Below are 26,164 nucleotides of genomic sequence, written 5' to 3'. Positions count from 1 at the left end.
CACAGAAGACACTGAGTAAGACAGAGATAATAAAGTGACCTCCTCTTGCCCGGTACATGGGTGCAGGGTGACCAAATGGGAGCAAGTGTCAGCCTGGGACACATATTGGAAGGGATCAAATTTCAGAAAAGTCCATAGATAAATGTGCCTTGATAAAAGCGTTCCGTGATACCTGAGAGATGGAGTGTAGGAGGGTTATCGTCTTGTAGTTAACTTGGCTTTGCCCACTTAAAACAGAGCAGCTCATTTGCTTAGTAGCAGCTCCTTAAGCATTTGAAACTTGGTTGCAAAGCCTGACTTTGAAGAAGTTTAAACCATTTATTAAAAGGCCAAACTAAATTGCAGTAACTCTGTCTTTAACCAAAATCAGGGCATTCACCAATGTTTGCATTGTTTAGTGAAAGGCACTCAAAATTGCACATCTCAGTTTAGTAGATGAAGTTTACTGGTGAAATGCGGATGGGAGGGACCCAAAGGACTGTTGTGACTTGGGACCTATCTGGAAAATAGCAGCATTTAAACCAAAGGTGTGTTTTTAAGTCAATGGCCCGAAATGTAGATGCCTACAAGGATATTTTTAAAACTGCATTTATATAACTAGCTTGATATAATTAAGAACTGATTTAAGCTCAAACAAAATAACTCCCTCTTGCACCCAAATTGAAGTCTCCACACTAAGAATTGCATCTGTTGAACTAAATTAGTCAGAAAATCAGGGCAGCTTTATGCTGTAAACAGACTTAGAGCTGTGGAGGATATTCCAGTTCTGTGTCCGGCTCTGCCACTGATTCACTGTGTCCCTAGGCAAGACTCTTAAGTTTTCCATCTATAAAGTGTAATAAAACCTATGTAGGTGCCAGGTGATGTAGTGCTTAATTAATTAGTAAATTAATATAATGAACTCTAACTTGAAGGTCTGTATCAGCACAAATGAATTGTTAATATAAATTTTTATTATTTATTGCTATTTAGTTGATTATTTTCTAACACGGGCAGGCTATTACAAACATACAACTTCACACTTGAATTCCAGTTTTATTATTGTTGTTGCTTGTTTATTATTGTTTTCCTCTGCATTTATTTATTGCCTTTAGTAGCCTCCCTTAGGACTAAGCCCCAAAGCGGTGGATATTACCCAGACACCCAGAGGAGTGAGGTCACTGGGAAATTTTGGGACAGAACTGGGGTTAAATGCCAGATATTTCTTGCTAAATGCCAAGTCTTTTTCTTGAACCTTTATACAGATTTAAGGCAAATAAAACATACAAGGACAGATTTTGAGCTGAGTAAATTCTTGTCTACCCTCATTTATACCAGCCAAAACTCAGTATCAGTCTATAATTTGCCCCACGTGGTTTCAATATTTTTATTATATACTTACATACTGATATTCACTACATATATTTCTAAACAAAAGTTTGCAGTTTCAAAACACAGGGCCTGATCCTCTTCGTAAGTCTTGCCCCACTGCTGTCGATGTGAAGCAATGCGTACTCTGCTCTGAGGATTTGGACCAGGGTACAATGGGGATCCAATCAATTTCTTTTTTCTTCTGAAGCATGCATATGCAAAGAAATAGTTGCCTGTGAGAAAATGGCACTTGACAAACAATGACCACATGATATTCTCTGATTACTCGTGCCACTCTTATGATAAAAAAAGAAAGCAGGTCATATTTACTTGCAACTGAAAAAATGCCTCCTCCTTCTTTGCAATTACTTTTCATTTTCCATTACGAAACTAAGTAAATCCACAGGATTTTTCTAGTGCATGTCTGAGTGATTTCTTCATTCTTCCAGTGCGTTGTGATGCGGGATGAGAGGTCCTGGATAGCACCTTGGTCTATGCTAGGTTTGGAAAATATCACTCGTGATGCCTGATGGCTATTGGGTAGTCTATATGAAATAGATGACTGTTTCAGTCCAGTTTGGTAGACTGGTCAGCCTAGACCTCAGCCTCCTTCTCACTTACCAGAGATTAAGTGCCTCTTTGAGGAATTAATGTGGCATGTAGGCCTATGTAAAGCATGCCATCTGGTCTGAGCGGTCGGGAACAAGGCATCTAGGCCTGATTCTCTGTTGCCACGTGCCTCAGAGCAACAGGAACCCCTTTTGCAGTCCTTTGTCTTCCCCTCTCAAAAAAGTGGTAGCCAGGTCACAGCAGGGTGAGCTGAGGACAGAGTTAGAGCCCTCAGCATGTATATCTCTGCTTTTGTCATTGTAATCCAGGCCCTTTTTGTGTTGTTTTAGCATCATTTTTCTTGTGTGAGTAATTTTTTAAGGGTATGTCAAGTTTTCTCAGGCTGCACTTGCACAGCTTAGCCAGATGGAGTGTGTTCTGAGGTATGTACTGGGTGTGAATAAAATACATTAATGTCTAGTCTGCAGTAAAGGCGTAGCCTATATGCTTTACCAACAGCTGTCCTGTCATCAGTCTAAATATTCTGTTCACTTCTCTTCTGTATGGCTTGTACTACCTCATCATACTCATATCTCACTACTGCACAGCAGCGCAGGAAGGAATGTGACAGATATTCAGTCTCTGTGTCCTTGCACCCCATATAGGTAATTGCAGCATGCCTACACAAGCTGCAACCACACCATCCTAATGTGGAAATAAGAGGACCCTGAGCAAAAGGGGGAACCATTCATAAAGTTCGGTTTAAGAGAGAAATTTCTGGATTTAACCAAGAGTTGTGGAAAGCAGACATAGAGGACGACCTAATAATGAGTTTGGATGCTATTATTGCTAATTGCTGAATGATAAATAGCATGAAAGGTGTCCTACAATTTCAGTCCATGGAAATTTATTTGAAATATGTAGCTCAATACCACCAATGTCTTATGGGCAGTAAGCTTTCAGTGAGCAGGATGTCCTCTCCCCAAGGGCAGCAACTAATGGTATAGCTACATGCTATGGCAGCTAAAGAAAGACTGGGAATAGATGAAACCTGTTTGGAGATGAAGGAGCACGTGGAATCTGAGCTGGCAATGATCTTGTGCAACTGAACTGTTTGTTCAATATTTGGGCAAGAAGGAAATAGTGAAGGTAGGAACCATAACTGTGTAAGGTCCCACTGGTTTTAGTAAATGATGGTAAAGAAAACCACAAAGGGAAAGGGAATGATAGTGATGTCCAAGACTCCTTTTGGATTTTTTCCACTGTCGTGTCGTATACATAAAAAAGAAAAGAGCAAAACCAAGAGGCGTTTTGGTTAGAGGTCTTTGGTTAAAAGGTCTTCAATCCCAACGAGAGAGAGGCGGTCTGGTTCAAGTTGAATCCTGAGCAGTGGGCAAGGAACCCCCACTGGCAAGAAGAAAACTGAATCTGTACTGAAGCATCCCACTCCCCAAGTACATCTCGCTCAGCTTCTGTAGAGAAGGTTTATTGTTGAATTTGCCAGTGCTGTAAACCCTAGCATAGATTTGTTGAGAAAGTAAATCGTATTTTAGGGGTTATCTGAATTAAATTGCGTATGTCCAGAACTGGTTAAAGGCTCTTGAGATTGCTTCGCCGATGGCCATATTGCCCCTTTCTTAGTCTTTCTGTGTTTCAGACCCACTTTTATGATAGATGCAGATGCCAGCACTTATGGTTTGGGGGCAGTATTGACACAAGAACACAAAGGACTTGTGAGGGTGGTGCCTTATTACAACACTAAATTAGTTGGAGAGAGATTACTGCACCACTTAAAAGGAACTCCCGCAATGGTTAAATCTATAGAACATTTTCATCCACTGTTCAACACGGAAGTAAAATTGCTTTGGGTTGATGACAGGAAGATGCTGCATAAATAGTTAAGTATGCATCATTTGCAATTTGCTAAATTATTTTCTTTCTATCTAGAACGGGCTGTGTAAGGTGTCATTACCTCATGTTCTATCTGACTGAGGAGCCGTGTGCTCTGGGGCCTTTATTGGGAGCTCGTATGGCAAACATCAGATGGGCTGAATGGGGCTTTGCACAAGCAAACTTCAGAAAGCAGGGACTACAAGGTCAAAAGACACAGGTTAAGCATGCAGAGTGGGGCTCTAAAACACATGCAGAGAAAGCTTTTGGGCAAGGTGTGGTTTGGAAGGAGGCTTGAAGCTGTTGTCAGAGGTACAGTTTGTAAGGTGTCTGAGCCTCATGCCGTGTGCAGGGGAGCACAGGTATGAGAGCTCTTTGGCGATAAACAGGACCGGCTCAAAAACACTTGACTGTCCCCAAGTTCTCCTCCTAACTAGGACAACTGCACAGCACTCAAAAATTAGCCAACTTCCAAGCAGAAAGAAGACCATTCAGTCTGTGTTCAGCACCCCAGATGAGAGAAATGCAAAAAAGCAAACAAGAGAAAATAAGTAGTAAATGCAATTAAAAGTAACGATGCAGATTTAATTAAAGGAACCTATTCTCCCAACCCTTCATTCTTCAGGGATGCCTCATAAGCAAGAATTCATAGCTTGGGACCTGCTCTTTTATACTTTTGTACCAGAAGTTGGGACATTTACTTTCAGAAACACATGTTTTTTAACCTGGCAGTGTCTCTCCAGCATACAAATTCAAGAAGTTTGGTCCTTTTATTTTCAGCAATTTATAAATACTTGCCACAGTTATTATAACAGTCTCACACAGCCCTATTTACTTTAATTATCCCATTTTCATCCCCATTTTCCTGCTTTCTTATTGTGAGCAGGTAAAAATAAATAACTACAGAATGATGAATACCAAACAATATTCAAACAAACAAAAGTCCAGATTCTGCAAAGACACAGACGCTTTAAATGCTCTGAGTATTTCCACAGAAATGTACCTCTCCGCTGTAAATTTGGCCTCGTTAGTAAAAGTCTAGTCTTTACAGGGACCTAAATATTTAACTCAATAGATGTACATTGCTAAACTTGTCTGTTCAAAATTCATGAGTCAGGCTCCCCCCGTCCCCAAGCTGCCAAATCACAGGATTTTCGCAAAAGCTATTAAAACTCCATTTCTTTGGAAGTTTCTTCTTTGTCCTCTGGCTTCTGAGGCTTTGGGGAGCACTAGGCCACATTTCCAAGCTTTCCTGTGTAAACACAACTGCTAGAAACATGTCATTCCAGGAGCCGGGGATCAAAGGAGAACACCAAATATTGGAAGACTCACAATAAAAGCTCAAGAGCTGGCAGCTGTCCTGCAAACACTCACGTATGTGAGTCACTTTTACTCACATGAGTAGTCACATCGAAATCAGAGGAATTAGTCTATTATTATTAATTATTGTTATTATTTATGTGTGTGGCAATAGCACGTAGGAGCTGTGATCATGGAGTAGGGCCCCATTGTGCAAGGCACTGACAAATCCAGAGCAAAACCATGGTTTCTGCCCCAAAGACCTTACAGTGTAAGCATCGGACAAGAGGCAACAGGTGGAGACAGACACAGACAGGGAAGCTCACGGGAAGAGCGAGACGCTCCTGCAAGGGGTTCTGTGTGGGTGTGCTGACGCAGAGCTCCCTGCTCCGAATGAGTAAAGTTATTCAAGAGTTTACAGGTTTGCATAGCTTGGGCCTAAGGCCCAAATCCTGCAAGCCCTGTGATGGAGGCAGATACATTCACCTGCACGCAGTCCCACAGATTTAATTCATGCAAGGACTAGGGGCGGGCAGGCAGGCGTATCTCCAAGCCCCAACACGGAGTGCAGGGGTGCCGGTGAGCCGAGGCTCTTGGTTCCCATGGAGGGAACCAGAGGACGAAGGAAAGGGTCTCTGTGGACGGTTTTGCAGAACTGTCACCACTGAATGCACGTATGTAACTGTAACGTATACTAACTGCCTCAGATAAAAGATAGAGCTGAGAAAGAAAAGGTAGAGCCGAAGAAAGTAGTTTCTTAACAGAAATGTGATGCCTGCCTGCTGGAAATTCAGGTGCATGCAAATGTAGGGGAACCCTTGGCTCTGATCCTGCAAAGACATTCCCCCCCGAAACCAGCCCAGTCCACAAGGCTGCCCGTGGCTTGCACGTCTGCTCCTTGACGTTTTCTCTAGGATCCAGACCTGCAAAAGTTAGTCCTGTGCATAAATGCCAGCAAAGCGTGTACTGCAGACTACCAAACCAAGAAATAGTACAGTTGTAGATGCAACGAGACGATGGTTAGTTCTAAACTTGAGTGAAATCCCGCCTAAGAACATAAGCAAAAGAAAAGTACCGAAGTTTAGAAGTTTGTAAAATAGAAACTGAACATTATGCCTAGGAAACCCAGCTGGAGAATAAAGAAGTACACGCAGCCTAGTTACTTGTGATCTCCATGGAGTTTAGTCTCAGGGAACTAAGGTGAGCAGAGGTCACCAGGCTGCAAAATAGAAAATTTTATAAAACTTCCAGCGCCTCGCTGGGAAGGAGGACGGGTGGGGGAGAGGAACCGCCTGGTGCGGGGACAGGGCAGGAGATAGGAAGCTGCCCGCGCGGGCTGGGAAACGGGGCCACTTTCTCGCCTTTTCCCTTGCCAGGGGAGGGCGATCCGGTCCGGGTTTTGCAGGCGCCCCTCCCTTGCCTGCCTGCCCTGCCTGCCTGGAGACGGAGTCCGCTCCGTGCCCGCTCCCTCCCCGCCGCTCCCCCCTTCCCCTCCCCGGGCGGGCCGGGGCAGGCGGCGGCGGGCTCCAGGCCGGGTTTTGCGCGCCGCCCGCCCTCCTGTTAGAAATAGGAAAATTCAATAATCAAAGCAAAGGGGAGCGCGAGGAGGAAAAATCCGGGATCAGGGCAAGTTTGATGGCGCATGCGCGCTGCAGCCTCCATCCCAAACACACACACATTTCCCTTGACTTGGAAAGTCACCCAAAGCAGCCCCAAGTGCAGGTAAGCCCGTCCGCTCCCGCCCGGCCCCGGCCCCGGCCCCGGCCCCGCCGCCGGCAGCCCCGGCTCGGCGGCGCCGGGGCCGGGGCGCTGCGCGGGCGGGCGGCCGGCGGCGCTGCCCGGCAGGTGGGCACCGCGCCGCGCTCGGCGCCCGGCTCCCGCGGGGCAGCGCCCAGTCTCCGCGGGCACCGGCCGGCAGGGGGGCCGGCGGCGGCCGCCCGGCTCCGCGGGAGGCGGGCGGCGGCGGGGGGTGCCGCGGTGGTGGCGGGGGGGGGGCCGGCGGCGGGGCAGCGCCGTGCCCGCTCGGCGGCGAAGCCGGGGCCGCGGCGGCGCCCGTCAATTTCCAGGACTTTGGCAGGAGCCCGGGCAGGGGAAGGGGGAACACGTGTTCCCGCTCCGCGCCGGGCGCAGGTAACCGCAGCCCCGCCGCGCCGCACCGCCCGGGGGTCCCGGTGCGGCCGGGCGCAGGCACCGGGGCGGGGAGCGGGGGGGGGGGGGGTGGCAGCAAAGTTGGGCGAGCGGCGGCGGGAGCGCTCGGCGGGAAGGGCCGGGTGCCGGCGGAGCGAGCCGTGCCGGGGAACTTTCTGCAAAGTGGCCGGGCCGGGGCCGGCAGCGCTTCGCCCGGCGCCCGCAGCGGGACGGCCGCAGTCCCCCGGCAGGGACGGGGCAGGGCAGGGGCCGCGGCGGCTGGGAGCGCGGCTCGGGGCAGCCGGTGCCCGGCCCCCCGGGCGAAGCAGCAGGTTATTTTTACCCGGTGGCATTTGCAGAATGCGCAGCTGATTTGCCATCCGGAGCCAGGAAGTTTCCCCCCTCCGCCTCCTTCCCCTTCTCGCCCCCTTTCCCCCTTTTCCCCCCATGCGCGGCGGGGCAGCGGCGGGCGGGGGGCGGCCGCCCGGGGCCGGGGCGGTGGCGGGCGGGGGGGGGGGGGGCGCGGGGCCGGGGCTCCCGGGGGAGACGCTGCCCGCTTCGGAGGCTGTGGGGACGGGGAACAGGTGTCCGAGCCGTCACTCAGAGCCGGGCCGGCGGCGGGGGGGGGGGGGGCCGCGGATGGAGAAAGCGAGGAGCGGTCCCGGGCCGGGACCCGGAGCGCCGGTCCCGGCGGAGCGGCGGCCCGGGGGACGCGGGGGGCAGCCGGGGGCGCGGAGGAGGAGCGGGGCTCGGCGGCGGGCCGGGGCGGCGAGCGAGCTGTCAAGAGGCTCGGGCGGGCGTGGGGCCGGCGCGGCCGCTCGCCTCGGTGCCGGTGCCGGCGCCGGGGCCGCCCGGCTGCGCGGCGGGCAACTTCTTCGGCAAACTTTTAGGGGTGGGTTGCGGCTGGAGGCCGCTCTGAATCACGGCGGTTTTGATCGATCGACCCGAGCCCTCCTGCCCTTTCGGGCTGGAAAGGTGAAACTTTTTCAGGAGCTGCACGTCCACCTTCTGTGTGCCCCCTCCTGTCCGCGCTGCACTGCACAGCGGGTCCTCGCAGCCGGCTCCCTGGAAGAGTAGCTGTCTCTCCCCAAACTTCATTGATGAATTTATTTCCTCTATTGATTTGCTGACTCTTAGCGTGGAATAATTTCTTGCGAAGGATTTGGACTTCTCAGTTCCAGAAGTCCTGCCTGCTTCCCACCTACCCCTTTATCTATGTGTCGCTGCCACCTTGTTAGCTACCCTAAAGGTGGTTTGGAAGAGTTTATGGGGGAATATTGTTGAACTTCAGTAATCAAGTTTCCAGATCTTATGCCTCCTGTTTAATTTATTAGACTAGTTATTTATTCTGTTGATGATAATCTGTTGCTGGTTTCTATGGAGATGTTAAACTGATCTCTTTCAGAAATCAAACTCCATATGCACTAAAACGTTTAAAGGAGCAGCGTCCCCTTTTGTTTTCAGACTTTGTACCTTTTCAGTGCTTTTATTGGGCTCCTGTATATTTTATATATTAAAGCCTGAAGTTGAAGCTTTGTGCAAGACAGAGCTTATTATGGCTAACAGAAAGTCAGGGCTTTGATCCTTTTTTTGCATCATCATTTAAAACAGATCATTTTTCCCCCCTCATCACACAAGATAGCAGAACCCTTTCAAGATCAAAGAGTCCAGCTAAAAACTATTGTTTAAAAAAAAAAAATAGAAAAAGAGCCAGTTAAATTAGGGGGATGTTTCCTTAATCTGCTTATTTTGTTCTGAAGATTTTTTTTAGCAGTGAAAACAACAACAACAACAACAGAAACTTGTGGCAACTATATTGTTATTTTTATACCTCCCAAGTCTTTTTAATGTTAAAATAAGTTCAAAGTCAAATATCTCTAAAGATAAAGTGCTTGTTAGGGTGTTTTTATTACTTGGTTTCTAAATGTGGAAGGTCAGAATCCAGAAAGCTACCGCATTAGAGAAGGTTTTAATAGTCTTTGTCTCATCTTAATGAGAGAGAAATCTAAAAAACATTTTCCCTGCAACATTTATAAATTATTTCAAAGAAGTCTCTCTGCATATAACTCAGTTTTCATTATTTCTTAACTTAACCATTGCATTATTACATGTGATTCAGTGTAATATCACTTTATAAAAAGTAATTGAGGTGAGAGAAGGAATTATTTTTTTTATGCTTAAAATTTGAGAACTCATGCTAAGCTGGTGTGTTGATCAGGCTGACGCACGGTGCACACCAATTGTGGTTTTTTGCTCATCTTCTGGAGAAAAGTTAGAAGGTTTGCAAAGAAAATACTACCAGCACGATGCATGTTTAACACAGTAAAAAAAACCCTTGTTGTACTTTCTCTTGGTGTATCTTCAAAATGTTTCCACTCCCTAAAACAGAGACGTTTTTCCTCTCTGTATGCTTCTATACTAATCTTAAAAATAAAAGAATACTCCTAGAGGAAATAGTGCATGTAACCCTTATAACTCATATATGTTTGTGTGTGTATGCCTATATACATTTATATTTCATATAGAGATACATATACACATACACGTATATGGAAAACACCTAGGTGGTTTATGACCTGTCCATACTAGACTTTATCTTTTTCCCTTGTTAATTCTTCTCCCTTTTTTTTTTTTTTTTTTTTTGTTATTCATAGTGTGGTGAAGCATTTAAACATTTTTTGTAAATATTCTGTTTATTTGTTTGATTTGAATTGCAAACAGAATTGACTCTGACAAGTAAAAAGAGGAGGGGGGAAAAAAGGAAACACTATGGCTTTAAACTCAGGAGTTTGCATATTCTCCTTGTATCTTTCCCCTTTGCTAATTATTGTGTTGTTTTCAGAGCAAATATGTCATATCCATGGCGACCAGGCAGGTTTATTGTCTTTCAGAAGCAATAGCTCACATAAGTAATTAATGACTTCTTTTTTTTTTCCTCTGGCTTAGGTTAAACAGATCATTCAAGGAAAGTCATATCTCTCTCTCCCTTTTTTTTTTTTTTTTTTTTTTTTTTTAGCCCAGTGACATAGGAACATGAGTTAGAACAAGAAAATACTTTAACCAAGAAGTCAACAGCTTATTTTTCCTCATTTCTTTTTAAAAGCTCCAAGTGTCAGCTTTCCACACACATGACGTTGTCATTCTTGCAGTTTCAGAGCGAAGCCTTGGTACAGGGAAAAGCCACTGAAAGCTGGAGTTCAGTTGGTGGTTGTACAGCTGAGCAAAGTGTGTGCGTGTCTCTGTGTGTATATGTGTGGGGAGGTATTATTCTTGCTTAAGGGTTTTGCTGTGTACTGGGAAAAGATGTTTCCCTTGCTATCCCCCTGCCCCCCCCCATTCTATCTGTATTAAAATCAGTGTTAAAATAAAGGTGTGTTTTTGTATCTTGCAGATTGTAATTCAAACAGTTTCCAGGAAAGAATTAGTAATTCATTTTTATATACAGCATATATACACACACGCTTGAGCTCCACCCAAAACAATCAAGCTAGCTGGAAAAAAAAAAACTTATTTCCTTTTTCTTTTCAAGCCCAAGCAAACTTGCACAGTGACTTTCAGAAGCTTATTAAAAATAGCCCCCCATTTTTGCAAGGAGTTTGCTGCAGGTATGAATCTTGTCCTTTCCCTTTCCAACTCTGTTTCTTCCTCCTAAAGCTGAATTTGCTATCTGTCCAAGCCAGGGGCTGGTTATCCACTATGATTTACTGAGGTGGTGATTTTCTTCTCCCCCCCGCCCCCAGCACCTTCACCCCTGTTTTGTTTTTGCTAATTTCATTTTCAGAAGGATTTATACACAGTCCAGCTATATAAATTCCTTGGGAGATAAAAGCGCCGCACACTTCCATAAACAAAAGCTTTTACTTGCATCCTGTCTTCCTTTTTTTCTTAAAGTAAAAAGGAAAAAACCCTAAAAACAAAACCCCAAGCCATCTGATTGAAGCAGGTATCATAAATGTATGCTGGTAATGATTCAGTATTCCACAATGCTGCTACTTTAACTTTTAAAATCTGTTTCCTTTCTGGTTTGTAACATTAATCAAAGAGCCGCTTCCTTCCAATTTTTCCACAGACTGGGGCTAATTAGAACCACTCGAATCATATTTTGTAAATTCCATGTGGATGTTACTTTAGGTTTCAAGATTGTGAATGCTTCAGGTTCAGTCTGGCTAGGCACTCTTAGGGTTATTTTTATTAATGTTTCTGTCTCCCAGAGCAATTCACGGTTTCTCTCCGTTTACCCCAAATAGATTTGTGGGTTCACGCTTAGGGGTGTGTCGGAAACAGACATTAGAAGTTAGGAAAAAGAAAAGCCAAGAAGGAAGGAGATTTTGCAGTGTAGTTTCCGAAGAGCAACAGAGAACCCCCTAAGTAACGTGAAGCTGAGGATTCAACAGACTTGATAATTGAGCCCTTAACCTCCTGATGTCTATATCAGAAAAACAGAGTCTAGCAGAGGGAGACAAAGAATAAAAGCAAATACTGGGTAGGAGGAAGCTGGGGAGACGACTGAAATATTGAAGGATAGTTCAGGATATGTATAAATCTGTATATTACATTTCCTTAGGTTCAGTTTTTCCCTCTGGCGAAGCGTAGCTGGTTTAAAGGTGGCTTTGGGAGAACCTGATGTTTCTAATGCAGCCGAGAGCCTGGCGTTTCTGTGGCGTGAGCAGATCTAACTTGGAGAGACTTCTCTTGGAATTGGTGTTTATGTTTCCCTGTTTCCTTTTGGTTTTGAAGGACTGACTAGTGATTTTTTTAATCTTTATGGGAAGTTAAATAGCTTGAAGTTGGGAGTTTTCAGGTTGTGATTATTAGGCTGCGCTAAAGGGATTTGAATCGAACCACTTTGAGCACCCGGCAGGGCGACTGCTTCCATGCTCTGCTACAGTATTTCTCCCCTATATATTTGTGTACCTAAATAGGGCATCCAAGAATTAGGGGGCAGTGGGCTTGCAAGAGGGATCTTAAAGTTAAGTTGCTTTTGGTATATAAGACTGCAGCTTCAAAGAAAAGCAAGAGCGCATCGTAAATTTTGCTAAAATTAATCAACCGTTTAAGAGCTCCACATTAACGAGGTTTTCCAGGCAAGCAGCTTTCTTCTCCTGTTCTTCTTCTTCTTTCTCATTCAAAGTCCGAGAGGGTTGGGGTAGAGGGGGGAAAATATGAGTAAGAGGAGGAAAGGGTAGAATTTGAGTAGAAATAATAAAAACAAAAAAGGCTGGATTTGTAGAATATAAATCCTCATGTGTCCTTGATCCATATTGTCAGGGTTTTTTTTTTTTTGGTCGGATTTGTCCTGTGTGCCTTTGACGGAAAAGGCACGTAGAGAGAGAGAGAGAGAGAGCGCGACAGAGGGGGAGAGAGAGAGACGTGTCACTGCTTTGGAGCTCATTATCATTCTTAATAAGTCTTAAGGAATAAAGAGGAGCATTGAGTGTAAATGCTGGGTAATCCTAACACTCCTCAAGGTGAGAGGAGTCTCGAGGACACAGAGAAAGAGAGCGAAGAGGAGGGGGCTACTGCGGGGGCAGGAGAGGAGATGTGGATGAAAGTGGTTTTTAAGGGAGTGGGCATGGGTTAGTAGGGCTTGTGGCTCCGGGGCGCTTCGGTTTTGTTTCACAGGCCTGTGCCGGGGAAAGTTGTCTCCAAGTTTGCATCCCGGAGATGGTAAGCAACCCAGCTGGACCTTGGGGCTGAAATATTGGCCTCTAATGGTGATGCTCTCTGACGGACTTTGGTTTGAGGAACAAGTCTGCTGTCCTCCCTTCTTCAACCTGTGCTAAAGGGTCTCGCTCCCCGAGGGGGAACGGTGCCCCAGGGTGGGGTATTGGGCTGGGGGCTTTGCCGTGCCTCCGGTTTGGCGCCTGCTTCCTCAGCTCGGGGTGAGACCTCGCTCACTTCTCAACCTGCGCACCCTGTGCTTAGCTCCTTCCCGTTTCAGTCTTGTTGGATGTCACAACTCCTTCTCTTTACCTGAATTTCCTAAAGCATCTGCCTCCCCGCACCTTTCCTTGCAAGGGGAGGATGCACCCGTGCGCAGCTCGGACACTAGGTGGCTTAAAGTACAGGCATGGCTCTGTAAGGCAGCTGCCAGAGACGTTCATTCACTCTTTCTGGTGGGCTCCTTTATTCAAACTTCAGGCTGACAGCAAAACATGGAGATGTCTTCGAATCTGTCGTGGATTCAGATATCGTGCGACCTCCTTGGCAGTGTGTCTGCAATCGCGTTGGAGGATTGGAGCCTGGGTAGCAGTAAGAAAGAGGACACCGATGGAGTGAATTCAGGGGCTGAGCTGCTTGCTCTGATGATAAGGAGTCAGGAACCTGCCTGCGTTGCTGAGTCTTTCCCTCTCCAGACGGATTTCACCATACCCGTTTTAAAGGGTGTGCGTGTTCCTTTTGGAAAAGAAAACATTTCGGGGTTGGCAGAGCCCTTCTTACTGTGCTGATGTGTAACGGAAGATGCTGAGCCTTCAGTGATGCCCACTGGCCCTTCTTTCTGGTCTCTTACCTCAAGTCCAGTTGCAGGCAGAAGGGACTGCTGGAATTGAGAATTTGCCTAATGCATCCAAAGCCTAAAGAGGGAGGTGGAATAGCACTCAAATTTTTTTTTTTTTTTCCTCCTGCAGTCTGTGTTGTCTCTCTGGTTCAGCCCATAGCTTCTGGCTGAAGTAGGAGCTTTACCTTTTTTTTTAAATGACTCCGAGTACCTTGGAGCAGGTGGGAAGGAGTTGTGGATGCTGAGTTTTGATCAGTTGGCAGGAGAAGCCAAATACAATGAGCTGGAAGTCTTGCTAAATGCTGATTTTTCTGGGTCCAGGTGCTTGGCTTCAAGGTTAAGTGTTACACTGGTAATATTATTAGGTATTAAGTTATTAGTAATGGAACTGCGGGGCTTGCCTGTACTTGGCAGAGAACTGCTAAGAAACTGTATTAGGGCTGAGTTCATCCTAGTTTCTCTGGTAGTGTCTTTCCAGCATGCCTCAACCCTGAGCTGGAGGGAGCAGTAGAAAACACGAATGCAGGTTTTGTGTGTCGTCTGCCTTTTGAACTCTTTCCTGAGACGGCTAATGAGTTGTAGCAAGGAGGCATGGGCTCTTGTACTGAGGGATCTGCCTGCAACCCCTCACGCTCACTCTGTCCAATGGCTGTTGATGAGGTGTCAGCTAATACCTTTCACGCGTGATTGAGCTGGTCTAGAATAGGACCCAGAGGTACAGGAGTCTGGACTCCCAGGGCGAGCTCTAGAGCCATCCAGCTGCGGAGGCCTCGTGTGTAATAAGCGCTGTAGGAAAGGGTCTGTGTTTGCAGAACTGTCAGTTGTTTGGGGCCTTTGGCTCCTTGCCTGCCATGGCATTTTGGGGTAGTTTTCTCTCCAGAAGGTATCCTATTTTTGTTCTGCCACCAGTGATGCTGTTTTGAAACAAAATAGGTTGCTTCCAGATCCTGAGCCATAGGGCTTGTCATTTCAATGACAATACGACAAGTCACCTCAGAGTTGGTCTGTGAGGCTGGTCCTGATCCTTCTGTGTGCAAAGTCAGCTGGCAAGGCTGGTCCCAGTGCTGGGAGTGCAGCACAGTGTCACGCATACCAGCATCCATCAGACTTTGGAAGGAAGGAGGTAGATGAACTCTACAGATTCTTCAGGGGCTTTTTAGTTTTGGATACTACCCTTTGAAAGGACAGTGTGAACTGGAAAGCTTGGAAAGAGAATTCTTACATCCCCTTGATGGGGAAGGACTATTTGGAGCTGTGAAAGGGGTCTTATTTCAGTTATGTGCTAAAATGCGTTGTGTAATGTCACTTAGGAGAGGCCTGCAGTAGTCCTTGTGGAATGAATGTTGAGAGTGTGACCCTAGCACAAGTTTGTCCAGTGGGCTGGGAGGAAAGTCGACTGGCCAGTGTTTCCTGAAAGTACAAAATAGCCTGGTTCTGGTCCCGACTTTGACTTGAAGGTAGGGATGGCAGTTGACTCTTGCTTGTAAGCTAGTTCTTTTCTTTCCTGGTTTTGCTTTTGCTTCCAGTAGCAATGGGACCACGGCTTTTTATTCCTACGCAGTATGCCTCCCAGCCCTACACTGATGTGGATAGGTAGAGCCTTCTAAATGAAATGATAGGAACGTAGCTGGCATAAATGCAAACTGAGCTATGTGATCGCAGCCTGTGGCTTCGAGGTATCTTCCTCCTGCCCCGCTCAGCCCATCCCCGTGCCAGTGAGAGCGAGGGCTGCACAGAATCACGCTTGTCTGCGTGTTGCATGATGAGGCTGGCAAAACAGCTCCGAGGCTGGCAAACAGCTCCCAGCCTGGCTGCTTCCCCATGGTGGCTGTGTCTGCAGAACATCCTCTCTGTAGGGCTGCTGGTGACGAGCCCCTCCCTCCACCAGTGCCTCAGGCTGGCCCAGCTTTACACCAGGGGAGCAGTGTCCTTTCACACTGGTGAGCCAGCAAAATCTCTCCCAGGGGTTATTGTAACCTCTCAGCAGCGATTTGCAAACAGGCATTCGGAGATAAAGTCTTGGTGCCGAGCTAAGGGCCAGTAGGGCAGATATGAAACGCGGCAGGTTTATGAAAGGGAAGGTGTATGAAATGCAGCCTGCATCTCCCATTTCACTGCACTATGCCAAAACACACAGTTTCTTATTTCAGTCACTGTGATCTTTCAAGGAGGTTAATTTCCATGACGAACTCCAGGCCACGTGCTTGGAGGATTTATCTAATTAGACTGACACTTTTCTTTTTTAAAAAAGAAAATTAAGCTGCACCTTGGAGGACTTAAGTATTTTAAACTGTGGGAGCGGCAGCAGGCAGTGTGATCCCTGCTCACAGAGCAGGAATAGAGGAAATTTCTCCTTTTTCAGTCTCCTGTTTAAGACTTCACCAAAGGTCCCCATTTACTTAATTTTCTTACATGGTGGCTGGATACTAAAGGGTGTTTTATCCTGCCTGAGTGAGTCCCTAAAGCCTCAGCTGGCTCTTTAACTCATGTAAACTATTGATGTTCTGGGCTGTTACGTATTCAGGATGGAGTAGAGGGTAAAGGGGAGACCTCTTAATGCTCCTTAGCCATGTCCTAGAAAAACTGCATCCTCCCAGGGCAGTGAATGGAGTGCCTGCAACTGTGTAATGGCTGAGGTAGGTATATGTCCCTCTCATCATGCTTGAGCACCTCATGCTCACGAATGTGTGTGTCGTTGAACCTGATGTGACTGTCCTTGTCTTGTCTGTGGTCACACAGGAAAGTGAGTCCCAGGAGAGCCCCCTAGCCCTTCGTCCAGCCTTGTTGCAGTTGGATTGTGTTTGGGTTTCCTGCTGAAAATGCCTTTCAGAGAAGAACTGGGACCATGCTGTAATAAAAATAGAGGATTTTAGGTTGAGGCTGTTACATGCAGGCAAGCCCTGTGCTTTCCTCGGACTCGACAGCTTTCGTACTTGCAGGCGCAGTGAATCATGCTGATTTTGTTCCCATCAGAGGGCTCCTGGAGTCCTGCTTTACACTCACTGCCTGCTGCCTGCCCGTTACTTGGCAGACTCCTTGTGTTGCTGTTTGTGAATCCACGTTCAGATCACTTCAGGTCTGATACTGCTCCAGCTGTTTATCCTTGCAAAAGAGGTGGTAGGAGGGTCTTCACAGGACATTGTATTTGCTGCACTAAACTCAGACAACTCGGACCACGTTTTCTTGCAGCCCAGGCTGGAGCAGAGTGGCATTTGTGGGGTCTGGTACGAATGGGGAGGGAAGTGTCCACGCAAAAGGGGCCAGCATGAGAGTAGTCTTGCCAACTCTGGTGATAATACATTGAATCCTGTGGAGCTATTCCCGTTGCAAGACTCTGCACAGAGTGAGAAAAGTACAGCAGCCTTGTCCAAGGAGATGGTCACTGGGTGTGCTACAGTCGCCAGCTGATATGCTGAGGAATCCATGGTGGATTGGACCTGAGCTTTAATTTCAGTTTATCTTTGGTGAGGAAAGGAACAAAAATAGGTGTTTCCTTTCCTAACCCCCCCCCCCCCCCCCCAACGCAAAAGAAAAAGAGAAAGAGAAATAATAAAATCTACCAGGCGCTCAAAGGTCTAACCAATAAGAGCTCTGTCGGCTGGGGAGCGATCGTTCTGGCTTGGTCAGCCATCCCTAACAAGTTACGGGTTGTATAAACTCCCAGCTTACAGCTGTAAATTTGCTCAATTTTGAATACAGCCACAAGCTGGCTCAGCAGGATCTGAAACCGTCTGCTCCAGTAGTTGTGGTATGCTTGAAATTCACAACTTCTGGGGGCCCCAGCTTTGGGCACATGTAACTGTGGAGGGCCAGATCCTGGTCCGCACTACGCATAGCCCTACTGTGCCCTAGATTGAAAGGGATCTCACCAATATGAGCCGCTGTGTTAATTTATCCTTTCTTAGCTTTTGGCTTCCCTGCCTTGGGTGAATGCCTCTTGATCTCCATAGCAGCAGGTCCACTGCCCCTGTGCCTGTTTCTGTCCGTCACCTCAAGACAGGGAGCTTGGCCAGGGGAGACTCCCTTGCAGAAAGCTTCCAAAATGCCGCCTGTCACAGCAGCGCCGTCTCTGCTGGATCGTGTAGTAGGTGGGCAGGATTTGGTCCATACGCAGTCCGGGGCCCTTTCCTGCAGTGTCTGCAGAGTCCTGTGCTGAGGTGGAGTCAGTGGGTGTTTGCTTGAGTGACTGAGAGCAAAAGCATAGTTCTGACTTCAGGGTTTGTTTCTGCGGAAGGGACCTGAACAGCTGTAATGTTGCAACGTTTGATGCTCCTAGAAAGCTGAACTTTTGGCTTGTCGGCACTGAATCCTGCCGCAAACAGAAGTGTGTTACTTGCATTGAAAGGGAATTTAGCCCAAGTACGCAGTTAAATTTTGATCACCTCTTATGTGTTCAGAAATTGGACAATTAACAGCAGCTAGGCAGAAGCAGTCTAAGGGAAGAGGGGCATACCTGCCTGATCCTGATCCCAGGTCCCCTCTTACTGCTGGCTACATTTCATCGTGTTTCTGATAGGGAAGTGTTTTGTCCAAGACAAATCCTTTTATCTTGGAATGAGGCATTGAGTGCTGCCATGTCACTCTCATTGACACCTTAGCCTTCAGCAAAACTGATGTAATATTTTCTGTTTGCTGGAATGGACTTGGAAGGTAGAGATGGCTTGAGGGATGGCCAACCCCAGACCTCCTCAGTGTGCAGCTGGCAGCCTCTGCCCTGGGCTGCTGTCCGGCTCTCCGAACCAGCTCATGACCATCTTCACTGGAGTGGGTGTGTTGCCTGGTTCAGGCTCCTCCAGGTACGGGCATGGCGAGGGCAGAGGTTATGGGGATAACATGGCTCCAAACACGGCGAGTGTTCACTCCTGAATTCAACTTCCTACAAATAAATGAAAATGAGTAGATGCAAATGAAAGGTTTGTGAGAGGTTTCCTCTCCCATCTTCCTCCTCTCCCCTGTGGAGTTGTGCTGGCTCTGGCTCCCAAAGAGTTAAGGTGACTCATGCCCCTCTCACCAGATCTGCTGGCAGGAACGCTTCATCCCAGCCTCTAATTGGTGGTGTTTGCTCTGCACTTTCTCGCTCTGGTTTTGATGAAAACATTTAACCAGGAGCTTAGTGTGCAGAGGCTCCCAGCTGACAGCCGCCGCACTGTCTTTACCAAGTTGTCCTTGCTGTGTAAATTCAGCAGCCTGGCTTAGGGGTGGCAGGGGAGGACAAATGTACACAGCGTCGCAGACCCTGGCCCCTTGGTTCCACTCCTCAGGCTGCTCTTACCTACGGTAATCTTCAGGGTCCAGGCCCCTATCTGCTGTAGTCCGCAAGTGCCTTTCCGTACCTGGACAGCCAGTGGCATTGGGAGCCAGTTCAGAGCCTTGGGACTAGGCTGCAGAGGTGGGAAGAGCGGCCCCGGCAGGTCCGGTACGGCCTGGTCTTACCTGAGAGCAGGGGGGCAGCTTGGTAAGGCTTGGGAAATCTGTTCCCAGACCATCTGGCTGCGATTCCGGGGGATTCTTCCCCAGACAACAGGCTCCAACAGGCCCTGTGCTGCGGAGGAGAGGTAAAGCTACTGGTTCTGTTACGTGGAGACGACCTACTCATTCCTTCCTATGCCGTTTGGAGCTTGTGCAGGATTTTCCCAACACAGTCTTTCATTTGCAGCTGTTTCAAGTAATAACCTGCTTGTCTATAGGCTGTTCTAATGGGCTTCACCATAAGAAGTCTCAGCTGATTTTAATTTTTGCCATGCAAGTGGCAGAGAAGTTACCATGTCCTTACGGAGACAGTCTTGAGAGCGGGCATGTCCAAGCTCCTCAGTTCCTACGTCACAGAACCCTTAGGCAGCAGCAGAACTGAAACAGCCTCTGGGGGAGATGCCAGTTTATCTGTGTTGCTGCTGGAAAATGCATTCAAATTTCTGCCCAAACAGGAGATTGTGACATGCAAGAAATTCATCTGAGCCCGTTGGGGCTGCCACTGCTCTGATATTTCTTTACTTTTTCTTTCCTTATCTCTGGTGATCTACCCTATGAACAGCAAAACAAATCCAGATGGGAAAATTTATAAACCAGAAAATCTGGATTCCCCGTTCCTGGAAAAGCATGATTCCTTGTTCTCAGCCGCCTCCGTGTGTCATGGGGTCTGCCATGAAAAGATGCCAGAACTGTTGAAAGGGGCCAGGCCTATGTCTGCATTAAAGAAACTTAGCAGCAGTGTGACACCCTGCGTGAGGGCGGGTTCCAAAACGAAATGTGCTGCACTGGGGGGAAGCAGGATTTGCCCTAGGGAGGGTTGATCAACAAAGACGTTTGTCCTCTTTAGATCCATTTCAGGACCTTGCTCCACATCGTTCTGCTGAACTGATTATGCCTGTTGAGTGAAATTTTCTGCCTCTTCCTTGACCCTGAGTATTGATAGTCTGGAACCAAATACACATACACGTGTCTCATTAAAAACAAAAAGAGCTGGGCCAGGCCCCCGCTCCGCACAACGTACTGTCTGTTATCAGCCCGGAGAAAGGGGAGCGAACAGGTGTAGGATAACAGTGCAACTGAGAGAGACCAAAGTGCATCATAAAATAAACAAACAGCCAGTGCTCCAGCTCCCCCAAATGCACCATTGAGTTGCAGGGTCTACAGTGTGCTTTTGAATGTGCTCCGAGCAAGTGCCCGCTTGGGGCACCGTTTAATTTGCAGCCAGAAATGGGTTGATGATTATCTGCATCGTGGTAGTGCCTGGAAGCCCCCCGTCCCTTCGGTTGTGCTGGGGGCTGCAAGAGCAATGTGAGCTCCCTGCCTCAAAGAGCTTACACTCGCGCCGGGGGGGAGACCGCTTACAGGGCTGACCAGCTGTGGGTCTGACTTTTGTCATGAAATCAAAGAAGTAGGCCTGGATGGAGAACTGAAGAAGGCATCTTAGCCTTCCCTTATCGTAAGTAAGGATCATAACTGTCTTTACTATGACCTTCACAACCTTTACAGTCTTAAGGGAGGAGCCCATCCAGTCTCTTCTGTGTGACAGTCTTTCATCCTGAGATCTCTTAGGTGAAGATATTTGTACCAGGATTTTATTTGATTTCTTTGCACCTTTTCTTACTATGAGAATCTTCTATTACCCCTTGTGCTTTGGGGCTGACAGAGCTTGCAGTGGTGCTGCTGGCATTTTCATTGCATTTAGCGAAGCAGCAGCTTGGCTTACTTTACCCCATCAGCAGCCAGCGCTTTAGTGTCTTAGCGTGACTCAGCCACTGGAATTGTGCTTATCCAACAATACCTTTTGTCCTTTGCCCAAAACTTCTGGCCAAGAAAAAGGGAAAAAGGAGGAGGGAGAAAAGAAAGAAAAGATAAAATTCTGCATTTAGTTGTCCTTTCATCACAGGTGGTGCCAGTTGGTTTTTGCTTTTATTTGTACAGGGTGGGGAGAAGAGAAAAAGAAAACAAGGTGGAACTCGGACAAGGCCCAGGAAATGTTTGAGCCTGACAACAAACTCCCTTTGTTCAGGGGAGCGGGGCAAAGAGAACAGAAAAAAGGGGCAGAAGACCAGCTGAAACCAACCTCAGCCCTGTGCTACTGCACAGGTTTCTTCTTCCTACTCTTTATTGTTTGGGGTTTTTTGTTTAGCTCAGGTGCCTTGTGATAATTTTGTTTGCACAAGGGCCTTTGTGTGCTGCCGTCTAGAAGGTGGACAGATGAAAGGTTTCCTGGGGACACATTTGTTGTTTGGATGGGGAGGATTTATCATTTATTCTAGGGGTATCCTACAGACTGATGCTTTGCGTGATGCTTCCCCTCTAGCCACGAAGATCAAGATGGCTGGAGGGGAAGGATGAAGGACCGTGCTATTCAGGAGGAGAGACAGATGAGCAGTTTAGGGGATAGGCACGCAAGCCATGGATTAAAATGCAGAAACCAGAAGGTTTTGTTGATGAGAAAAGGAAGAGGACCTTGAAGGCAGCTGTCAGGGATACTGCCTAGAGGACTCCCGAGTACCACCAAGTGCTAGCACATGGACCTCCCTGTCACAGGAAAACTCTCTGACTAGCAGGTTCTTGTTGGCACAAAATCTTTTGCTGAATCACCTGCAATGTTCTTCTTTCAAAAGAAGAATTGGGAGCTGTGGGATAGCTGCCCAAGGGGCACTAGAAATTAGAGTGACCTTGTGCTATATGGGACAGAATGGATTCTGGTGGGGTTGGGTTTCAGCAGAGTCATTACAGCCAGTTCATTGGTGCTTACTCGAGGTGCGATCAGGGCCATGCAGCACCCCTGGGCTGCCTGGAACTTGGTTAGAGCAGTTAGAAGTGTTCCCCCATCCAAACAGGCAGTGACGGCTCTCTGTCAGGCACTTGCATGCGGTCCATGTGTTGTACGTTCAGTACAGCTGGGCTGGGCTTGGGTGACACTCAAGCGATCTGTTTCTCTCAGGAGATGCTCTTCCCTAGGATGCTGGCTAGTACCTTCCCAAACTGCCCTTTACTTGTCCTTAGCTGTGACTCTGTTCAGTAGTGTAGTAGTCTTGTAATGTTGGAATAGCTGGGTAGTGAGCAGGCTGGGATGAAAGGCTGTTGAGTCTTTTCTTGGCCAGAGTAGAAAGATATTACGTAGTGCTTAATTAGTCTCTGTTATCTCATTTGGGTATCACAAAGTGTTGTATCAAAATTAGGGAACAAAATTGTGGGTATCGCCTGTAAGGCAGGTGCTGGCCATGCTCTCCAAAGAAAGGTCAAATGTTTTGACTTGGCTTGTAAGTGGGGAGGTGTCCAACATTTAGTACATGAAAAGGAAGAAGAGCAGAGAATCGAAGTCACTGCATGGAGCTGGACCAATGCGGCACTTTCCTGCAGTATCTTATCGAAGGCTTGCCATTCTTCTGATAATGGCCAAAATCACTGACATGCCTAGTATATTAGAAGAAAGCATCCAAAGATGCTGCTAGTTAAAACTTTTCCCCTGATACTGGGGAAATGGATTCCCTGTATTGCATTTACTGGGATTTGTATCCATAGCGTCCTTTCTTTCAGTGCAGGTTCTCTCATGAGTTTCATCAGACAGTCCTGGAGCTGCTCTTTTCCTGAATGTACTGGTAAGCCTGTGGATCTGGGACGCCTGGGTTGCAGGACACGATCCCAGTTAAATAACTCCAGAGCAGAGTCTGAATTCAGTGAGTTCCAGGCAAAAGCTGGAATACTTCCACTACAAAATACGCTCTTCCAGATTTACACTGGAGCTGCCGCATTCAGACTTTGGTCCTCAGTCTTTGCGTTAGTTTTTGTATCTGTACAATGGAGATAATAAAACTTGCCTGTAACACGGCTTGTAGCTGAGAATTAAGGAATGGTTTCCAGAGCCAGATGGAAGGCAACTATGGAACATAGGATGTATTTTTGCTGCAAGTGTATTTGTCTGGAGTTTAGAAATTAAGGCCTGAGTGGGACTAACAGAGGAAGGTGAATGCACTTGCTGCTGAGGCTCTCCGGAGACGCTCTGGGGAAACTTGCCCAGGGGTCTCGAGGGAAGAGGCTGGCACGGGGGTGCTGGCAGCAGGAGCGGTGGTGGCAAGTGAGCGGCTTTCCTGCCGTCCATTCCAGACGCAGGAATGACTGTGGGGAACGATTTCAAAGCCACCACTATGGAGATTAAGGGGATGAGAATGTAAATCTCAAGTAAAAAGGTAATTGAATGTAATAGCAAACACTGCTCGGTCTATGTTAATTTTAGCTCTTCCCCTGGATACAAGGCGCTGTATTAGTGTTTTATTACCATTTTGTTTGCACTAATAAAATAGTAAAATTTATTTCAAGGAAGTTGAAGGATGGTTTTACAATGCAAATTTGAAGAAATTGGACTTTTCATTTACGCCACTGCTATTTTAAACCCTGAAGGGTGTAAATTAGCCTCCTGTGCCTGGGTGAAATCCACTGCTTCCACAAGCAGGGGGAGGATTTGATGTGGGGGAGAAGAGAACAAAACCAAATCATCTGAATATTTCAGAGAGACAGAGATATCTGATGAGGGGAGAGAAAAAACTGACTGCCTGGGCCCGCTGAGAGGAAGGGCTGGAGCAGATTGGGGAGAGCTGTTTGAAAAGCAGGTTTCTGCTGATGAGCTGCTTCAGCTGTTGTGAGTGTCAAGAAGGGGCAGAACGAGGCAGCAGATGTGCCAGTGGGCACGGTGCATTGTGCCCCGTGCTGGCTATACAGTTCCTGCTGGTGAAGGAGGCGCCAGTAATTGGGGCTCAGCTGATTAACAGATGCTGTCGATGACAGAGAGTTCCTAGAAGTGTGGAAGCCTTGGGCAGGTTTTGCTTTCCGGCCCAGGGGACCCCCACTTCCCATGTTGCCTATACTTCTCTCTTTCTCTTGCTTTGCTGTCTTCATCTTCCTGCTGTAGCCCGGCCCATCCGGCAGCCAGGCACAGCCTGCCTCTGATTCACTGCTGAGTCACGGTGCTGCCAGCGAAGGTGCCTCCAGCCCGAGAGGCTGGTTCAGCGACCTCCTCCTTCACTCAGGTCTCCTCTTTGGCATGAAATGGAAAGGGATGGGCAGATTATCTGGTCCCTTTCGCCTTCGTAAAGTTGTTTATAACAGTGCTGTTCTGATCACACCGTTTTGCCGCTGCTTGGCCTTGATGTAAATGATGCTGTAAAGGACAAGCCACACAGAATCGGGTCCAGAGAGCCATGTTTGGTTCCAAAGGTCCTGCGCTGAGTTGGCTGCATGCCTCTTGGAGGCAGGTGTCTCGGGGTATAGAAGCATCCAAAGCTTAGCAGCTTTCTCGGACTTTTCTGGGTTTCTGCAACAGGTCTGAAAATCTCACAGGGTAACTTTGAGGGCTTCATTCTCCTTGTGCAAACAAAGGTGTGGAACAGGAGTTGTAACATCACTTTTGTCAAATCCCAGAGGTCCCATTCCCCTGCTGGGGAAGGCTTTGAGTTACTATTTTCTAATCATGTTCACCTTGCACATACCTCGGTCTTCAAGCAATACTAGCATGAAGAGAACCATTCTGAGTTTCTCCTGTGTAGGAGAATTAACGCTTTTTTCCTGAATCTTGAGTGAAATTGTACCTTCGTTCATTGTCCTGAGATGATCTTGCTCCACCTCACAGGATGGGTTGCTTGTTTGGAGGAAGTGTATGTATTACATACCTCCCCAACCCACATCGGGTTTTTGTACAGTGAGTGAGGTACTGATCTGGGTGTGAAGTCCTCAGAGAAACCTCTTCCTTCTGATATCCAGTGGACTAATGGGCACCTGAAACATTGCTTATTCCTAGGCAGTTTCTGTCCACAAGTATTAGTGATTTTGCTGCCAGCCCAGTCACACTGCTGTGGGCTGCTCCTTCTGTGGGATGTAATTGCTAATGTACTTGTTTGGTGTCTGGCCTACTGGTCTAGCTGTTGCCCTGCATTCTTGGCCAAGTGGTGCAGAGTGAGCTGGAGAGGAAAAACCAGCTCCGGCAATCTGATTTTACAGAGAGGTAGATCTCCTAGCTCCTTCGGATTATGAATATCATCTGTTACTTTTATCCTCAAGAGGCCTTTCAGGACAGAAACCACTGTTCACCCCACGCGAAGGCAGGATGGAGCTTCGGCTTGTTACTATTTATGGTTCAGATAGCAGCAAATCCACTGGGAAAGTTGAGGCCAGGCTCCAGGTCCTGTGTTCCTACTGTTGTGCAACCTCTCTTGGCATCTGGGTTTTAAAGAAAGCCTCCAAACTTTTTAAACCCTCTTGCAGGTTCAACTTCTAGCATAAAGCCACTAGCCCATGGGTGGTATCAGGCAGCCCTCTTAAACTCTCGGCCCTTCTCCTTTGGTGGGTGTAACAGAGGCTGAGCCAAGACTGAGGGCGTTACCAAAGAAAGCAAAGACTTATTTTTGGCATTGAAATGGTTTCCTATTCCAGGCGAGTCTGGGGAGCAGCGTGGTTGTGTACCCAAGGATTTAAGCAGTGCATTAAGCAGAGGGGTTACGCTCCGGGTGGATTTCAATCAAAAACTATAATTACATCAAATAGCAAACGGAAATGGAAAAAGAGGATTACTAACTCGACCCTGAACGCTGTTGGCTGCTGAACCTGCTCCATTATTCACACCCCCTCTATTGCCTGAGGTGGGGTGTGTGTATGTGTGTGTAGGCAGTAAGGTCCCCCCCTCCTTTTTCCATTTCCTTCATCCATGTGATGAAGTCAGAGTCCCTGTGTTGGTATCAGTGCTTGGAGGAAGGATGGAATTTGCATGACTTGGATTTGGGACTTTGCAAGGCAGGTTTGATCTCCCTGTGCAACTCTTCCTGGCTCCAGGCAGGAAGAACTGCTCAGCTAAGGCAGTCGTGGGAACCCCCAGGCCCACAAGCTTTCTCTCTTTTTCTGTTTCGTTATCAGACTAGTGTTTTGGACTCATCACTGTTCATCCTCAAGGAAACTGGAAAGCTCTGGACTGCAAACAGGAAATGC

General features: G+C 47.5%; 1 protein-coding gene across 7 annotated transcripts in view; it reads left to right on the top strand.

Moving 5' to 3' along the window:
- Positions 1–6,670: 6,670 nt before the first annotated feature.
- Positions 6,671–26,164, top strand: part of CASZ1 (castor zinc finger 1) — a 212,556-nt gene continuing 193,062 nt past the window's right edge. For 4 of the 7 annotated variants that reach the window (XM_030017677.2, XM_030017671.2, XM_030017674.2 and 1 more), the window contains exon 1: positions 6,671–6,810. The gene's annotated coding sequence lies outside the window, so the exon portion shown is untranslated. Of the gene's footprint in view, positions 6,811–7,110; positions 7,219–12,862; positions 12,883–26,164 lie in introns of those variants that run through there. The other 3 variants (XM_030017669.2, XM_030017673.2, XM_030017670.2) reach the window with 3 other exon arrangements.

The sequence above is a fragment of the Aquila chrysaetos genome, chromosome 6 (genome assembly GCF_900496995.4).
Source record: "Aquila chrysaetos chrysaetos chromosome 6, bAquChr1.4, whole genome shotgun sequence".
Classification (NCBI taxonomy): domain Eukaryota; kingdom Metazoa; phylum Chordata; class Aves; order Accipitriformes; family Accipitridae; genus Aquila; species Aquila chrysaetos.
Note: the sequence above shows the minus strand (reverse complement) of the source record. Positions and strands in the feature narration are given on the sequence as shown.